The sequence below is a fragment of the Procambarus clarkii genome, chromosome 20, assembly GCF_040958095.1.
Source record: "Procambarus clarkii isolate CNS0578487 chromosome 20, FALCON_Pclarkii_2.0, whole genome shotgun sequence".
Classification (NCBI taxonomy): Eukaryota; Metazoa; Arthropoda; class Malacostraca; order Decapoda; family Cambaridae; genus Procambarus; species Procambarus clarkii.
Window position 1 is genome coordinate 49,655,325 of NC_091169.1, and position 6,961 is coordinate 49,662,285.

A 6,961-nucleotide genomic window follows, 5' to 3' on the forward strand; every position below is an offset into this window, starting at 1 on the left:
GTTCGAGTCTCCTGGTGGGAAAGTGTTCTAAAGTTGTATAACTTCACTCTCGTGTTTAGGAGAGTTGTGCATCAAGAATAGACACAGTGTTCTCCCATATTAACAGGGACTTGATGAAAAACGTAAAAATGACCCCTCACGTGCTCTAGTGCTCTTGGGAGATGGTGGTCTTTGGTGTGTATAAATACTCCGAAATTAACATCTCTTTTAAGGGTCTGAGCGGTGGTGCAGTGGGTTAAAGGCGTACCTGTTATGCCAGTTGCTGGAAGGCTTCTGTGCTGGCTAGGGTTCGAGTCTCCTGGTGGGAAAGTGTTCTAAAGTTGTATAACTTCACTCTCGTGTTTAAGAGAGTTGTGCACCAAGCATAGACACAGTGTTCTCCCATATTAGCAGGGACATGATGAAAAACGTAAAAATGACCTCTCACTTGCTCTAGTGCTCTTGGGAGATGGTGTTCTTTGGTGTGTATAAATACTCCGAAATTACCATCTCTTTTAAGGGTCTGAGCGGTGGTGCAGTGGGTTAAAGGCGCACCTGTTATGCCAGTTGCTGGAAGGCTTCTGTGCTGGCTAGGGTTCGAGTCTCCTGGTGGGAAAGTGTTCTAAAGTTGTATAACTTCACTCTCGTGTTTAGGAGAGTTGTGCATCAAGAATAGACACAGTGTTCTCCCATATTAACAGGGACTTGATGAAAAACGTAAAAATGACCCCTCACGTGCTCTAGTGCTCTTGGGAGATGGTGGTCTTTGGTGTGTATAAATACTCTGAAATTACCATCTCTTATAAGGGTCTGAGCGGTGGTGCAGTGGGTTAAAGGCGTACCTGTTATGCCAGTTGCTGGAAGGCTTCTGTGCTGGCTAGGGTTCGAGTCTCCTGGTGGGAAAGTGTTCTAAAGTTGTATAACTTCACTCTCGTGTTTAAGAGAGTTGTGCACCAAGCATAGACACAGTGTTCTCCCATATTAGCAGGGACATGATGAAAAACGTAAAAATGACCTCTCACTTGCTCTAGTGCTCTTGGGAGATGGTGTTCTTTGGTGTGTATAAATACTCCGAAATTACCATCTCTTTTAAGGGTCTGAGCGGTGGTGCAGTGGGTTAAACGTGCACCTGTTATGCCAGTTGCTGGAAGGCTTCTGTGCTGGCTAGGGTTCGAGTCTCCTGGTGGGAAAGTGTTCTAAAGTTGTATAACTTCACTCTCGTGTTTAAGGAGTTGTGCATCAAGCATAGACACAGTGTTCTCCCATATTAACAGGGACTTGATGAAAAACGTAAAAATGACCCCTCACTTTCTCTAGTGCTCTTGGGAGATGGTGGTCTTTAGTGTGTATATATACTCCGAAATTACCATCTCTTTTAAGGGTCTGAGCGGTGGTGCAGTGGGTTAAAAGCGTACCTGTTATGCCAGTTGCTGGAAGGCTTCTGTGCTGGCTAGGGTTCGAGTTTCCTGGTGGGAAAGTGTTCTGAAGTTGTATAACTTCACTCTCGTGTTTAGGAGAGTTGTGCATCAAGAATAGACACAGTGTTCTCCCATATTAACAGGGACTTGATGAAAAACGTAAAAATGACCCCTCACATGCTCTAGTGCTCTTGGGAGATGGTGGTCTTTGGTGTGTATAAATACTCCGAAATTACCATCTCTTTTAAGGGTCTGAGCTGTGGTGCAGTGGGTTAAAGGCGTACCTGGTCTGCCAGTTGCTGGAAGGCATCTGTACTGGCTAGGGTTTGAGTCTCCTGGTGGGATAGTGTTCTAATGTTGTATAACTTCACTTTCGTGTTTAGGAGAGTTGTGCATCAAGCATAGACACAGTGTTCTCCCATATTAGCAGGGACTTGATGAAAAACGTATAAATGACCTCTCACTTGCTCTAGTGCTCTTGGGAGACGGTGGTCTTTGGTGTGTATAAATACTCCGAAATTACCATCTTTTATAAGGGTCTGAGCGGTGGTGCAGTGGGTTAAAGGCGTACCTGTTATGCCAGTTGCTGGAAGGCTTCTGTGCTGGCTAGGGTTCGAGTCTCCTGGTGGGAAAGTGTTCTAAAGTTGTATAACTTCACTCTCGTGTTTAAGAGAGTTGTGCATCAAGCATAGACACAGTGTTCTCCCATATTAGCAAGGACATATGAAAAACGTAAAAATGACCTCTCACTTGCTCTAGTGCTCTTGGGAGATGGTGTTCTTTGGTGTGTATAAATACTCCAAAATTACCATCTCTTTTAAGGGTCTGAGCGGTGGTGCAGTGGGTTAAAGGCGTACCTGTTATGCCAGTTGCTGGAAGGCTTCTGTGCTGGCTAGGGTTCGAGTCTCCTGGTGGGAAAGTGTTCTAAAGTTGTATAACTTCACTCTCGTGTTTAAGAGAGTTGTGCACCAAGCATAGACACAGTGTTCTCCCATATTAGCAGGGACATGATGAAAAACGTAAAAATGACCTCTCACTTGCTTTAGTGCTCTTGGGAGATGGTGTTCTTTGGTGTGTATAAATACTCCGAAATTACCATCTCTTTTAAGGGTCTGAGCGGTGGTGCAGTGGGTTAAAGGCGCACCTGTTATGCCAGTTGCTGGAAGGCTTCTGTGCTGGCTAGGGTTCGAGTCTCCTGGTAGGAAAGTGTTCTAAAGTTGTATAACTTCACTCTCGTGTTTAGGAGAGTTGTGCATCAAGAATAGACACAGTGTTCTCCCATATTAACAGGGACTTGATGAAAAACGTAAAAATGACCCCTCACGTGCTCTAGTGCTCTTGGAAGATGGTGGTCTTTGGTGTGTATAAATACTCCAAAATTACCATCTCTTTTAAGGGTCTGAGCGGTGGTGCAGTGGGTTAAAGGCGTACCTGTTATGCCAGTTGCTGGAAGGCTTCTGTGCTGGCTAGGGTTCGAGTCTCCTGGTGGGAAAGTGTTCTAAAGTTGTATAACTTCACTCTCGTGTTTAGGAGAGTTGTGCATCAAGCATAGACACAGTGTTCTCCCATATTAACAGGGACTTGATGAAAAACGTAAAAATGACCCCTCACTTTCTCTAGTGCTCTTGGGAGATGGTGGTCTTTGGTGTGTATATATACTCCGAAATTACCATCTCTTTTAAGGGTTTGAGCGGTGGTGCAGTGGGTTAAAAGCGTACCTGTTATGCCAGTTGCTGGAAGGCTTCTGTGCTGGCTAGGGTTCGAGTCTCCTGGTGGGAAAGTGTTCTAAAGTTGTATAACTTCACTCTCGTGTTTAGGAGAGTTGTGCATCAAGAATAGACACAGTGTTCTCCCATATTAACAGGGACTTGATGAAAAACGTAAAAATGACCCCTCACGTGCTCTAGTGCTCTTGGGAGATGGTGGTCTTTGGTGTGTATAAATACTCCGAAATTACCATCTCTTTTAAGGGTCTGAGCGGTGGTGCAGTGGGTTAAAGGCGTACCTGTTATGCCAGTTGCTGGAAGGCTTCTGTGCTGGCTAGGGTTCGAGTCTCCTGGTGGGAAAGTGTTCTAAAGTTGTATAACTTCACTCTCGTGTTTAGGAGAGTTGTGCATCAAGCATACACACAGTGTTCTCTTATATTAACAGGGACTTGATGAAAAACCTATAAATGACCCCTCACTTGCTCTAGTGCTCTTGGGAGATGGTGTTCTTTGGTGTGTATAAATACTCCGAAATTACCATCTCTTTTAAGTGTCTGAGCGGTGGTGCAGTGGGTTAAACGCGCACCTGTTATGCCAGTTGCTGGAAGGCTTCTGTGCTGGCTAGGGTTCGAGTCTCCTGGTGGGAAAGTGTTCTAAAGTTGTATAACTTCACTCTCGTGTTTAGGAGAGTTGTGCATCAAGCATAGACACAGTGTTCTCCCATATTAACAGGGACTTGATGAAAAACGTAAAAATGACCCCTCACATGCTCTAGTGCTCTTGGGAGATGGTGGTCTTTGGTGTGTATAAATACTCCGAAATTACCATCTCTTTTAAGGGTCTGAGCTGTGGTGCAGTGGGTTAAAGGCGTACCTGGTCTGCCAGTTGCTGGAAGGCATCTGTACTGGCTAGGGTTTGAGTCTCCTGGTGGGATAGTGTTCTAATGTTGTATAACTTCACTTTCGTGTTTAGGAGAGTTGTGCATCAAGCATAGACACAGTGTTCTCCCATATTAGCAGGGACTTGATGAAAAACGTAAAAATGACCTCTCACTTGCTCTAGTGCTCTTTGGAGACGGTGGTCTTTGGTGTGTATAAATACTCCAAAATTACCATCTCTTTTAAGGGTCTGAGCGGTGGTGCAGTGGGTTAAAGGCGTACCTGTTATGCCAGTTGCTGGAAGGCTTCTGTGCTGGCTAGGGTTCGAGTCTCCTGGTGGGAAAGTGTTCTAAAGTTGTATAACTTCACTCTCGTGTTTAGGAGAGTTGTGCATCAAGCATAGACACAGTGTTCTCCCATATTAACAGGGACTTGATGAAAAACGTAAAAATGACCCCTCACTTTCTCTAGTGCTCTTGGGAGATGGTGGTCTTTGGTGTGTATATATACTCCAAAATTACCATCTCTTTTAAGGGTTTGAGCGGTGGTGCAGTGGGTTAAAAGCGTACCTGTTATGCCAGTTGCTGGAAGGCTTCTGTGCTGGCTAGGGTTCGAGTCTCCTGGTGGGAAAGTGTTCTAAAGTTGTATAACTTCACTCTCGTGTTTAGGAGAGTTGTGCATCAAGAATAGACACAGTGTTCTCCCATATTAACAGGGACTTGATGAAAAACGTAAAAATGACCCCTCACGTGCTCTAGTGCTCTATGGAGATGGTGGTCTTTGGTGTGTATAAATACTCCGAAATTACCATCTCTTTTAAGGGTCTGAGCGGTGGTGCAGTGGGTTAAAGGCGTACCTGTTATGCCAGTTGCTGGAAGGCTTCTGTGCTGGCTAGGGTTCGAGTCTCCTGGTGGGAAAGTGTTCTAAAGTTGTATAACTTCACTCTCGTGTTTAGGAGAGTTGTGCATCAAGCATACACACAGTGTTCTCTTATATTAACAGGGACTTGATGAAAAACGTAAAAATGACCCCTCACTTTCTCTAGTGCTCTTGGGAGATGGTGGTCTTTGGTGTGTATATATACTCCGAAATTACCATCTCTTTTAAGGGTTTGAGCGGTGGTGCAGTGAGTTAAAAGCGTACCTGTTATGCCAGTTGCTGGAAGGCTTCTGTGCTGGCTAGGGTTCGAGTCTCCTGGTGGGAAAGTGTTCTAAAGTTGTATAACTTCACTCTCGTGTTTAGGAGAGTTGTGCATCAAGAATAGACACAGTGTTCTCCCATATTAACAGGGACTTGATGAAAAACGTAAAAATGACCCCTCACGTGCTCTAGTGCTCTTGGGAGATGGTGGTCTTTGGTGTGTATAAATACTCCGAAATTACCATCTCTTTTAAGGGTCTGAGCGGTGGTGCAGTGGGTTAAAGGCGTACCTGTTATGCCAGTTGCTGGAAGGCTTCTGTGCTGGCTAGGGTTCGAGTCTCCTGGTGGGAAAGTGTTCTAAAGTTGTATAACTTCACTCTCGTGTTTAGGAGAGTTGTGCATCAAGCATACACACAGTGTTCTCTTATATTAACAGGGACTTGATGAAAAACCTAAAAATGACCCCTCACTTGCTCTAGTGCTCTTGGGAGATGGTGGTCTTTGGTGTGTATAAATACTCCGAAATTACCATCTCTTATAAGGGTCTGAGCGGTGGTGCAGTGGGTTAAAGGCGTACCTGTTATGCCAGTTGCTGGAAGGCTTCTGTGCTGGCTAGGGTTCGAGTCTCCTGGTGGGAAAGTGTTCTAAAGTTGTATAACTTCACTCTCGTGTTTAAGAGAGTTGTGCATCAAGCATAGACACAGTGTTCTCCCATATTAGCAGGGACATATGAAAAACGTAAAAATGACCTCTCACTTGCTCTAGTGCTCTTGGGAGATGGTGTTCTTTGGTGTGTATAAATACTCCAAAATTACCATCTCTTTTAAGGGTCTGAGCGGTGGTGCAGTGGGTTAAAGGCGTACCTGTTATGCCAGTTGCTGGAAGGCTTCTGTGCTGGCTAGGGTTCGAGTCTCCTGGTGGGAAAGTGTTCTAAAGTTGTATAACTTCACTCTCATGTTTAGGAGAGTTGTGCATCAAGCATAGACACAGTGTTCTCCCATATTAACAGGGACTTGATGAAAAACGTAAAAATGACCCCTCACATGCTCTAGTGCTCTTGGGAGATGGTGGTCTTTGGTGTGTATAAATACTCCGAAATTACCATCTCTTTTAAGGGTCTGAGCTGTGGTGCAGTGGGTTAAAGGCGTACCTGGTCTGCCAGTTGCTGGAAGGCATCTGTACTGGCTAGGGTTTGAGTCTCCTGGTGGGATAGTGTTCTAATGTTGTATAACTTAACTTTCGTGTTTAGGAGAGTTGTGCATCAAGCATAGACACAGTGTTCTCCCATATTAGCAGGGACTTGATGAAAAACGTAAAAATGACCTCTCACTTGCTCTAGTGCTCTTGGGAGACGGTGGTCTTTGGTGTGTATAAATACTCCGAAATTACCATCTCTTTTAAGGGTCTGAGCGGTGGTGCAGTGGGTTAAACGCGCACCTGTTATGCCAGTTGCTGGAAGGCTTCTGTGCTGGCTAGGGTTCGAGTCTCCTGGTGGGAAAGTGTTCTAAAGTTGTATAACTTCACTCTCGTGTTTAGGAGAGTTGTGCATCAAGCATAGACACAGTGTTCTCCCATATTAACAGGGACTTGATGAAAAACGTAAAAATGACCCCTCACTTTCTCTAGTGCTCTTGGGAGATGGTGGTCTTTAGTGTGTATATATACTCCGAAATTACCATCTCTTTTAAGGGTCTGAGTGGTGGTGCAGTGGGTTAAAAGCGTACCTGTTATGCCAGTTGCTGGAAGGCTTCTGTGCTGGCTAGGGTTCGAGTTTCCTGGTGGGAAAGTGTTCTGAAGTTGTATAACTTCACTCTCGTGTTTAGGAGAGTTGTGCATCAAG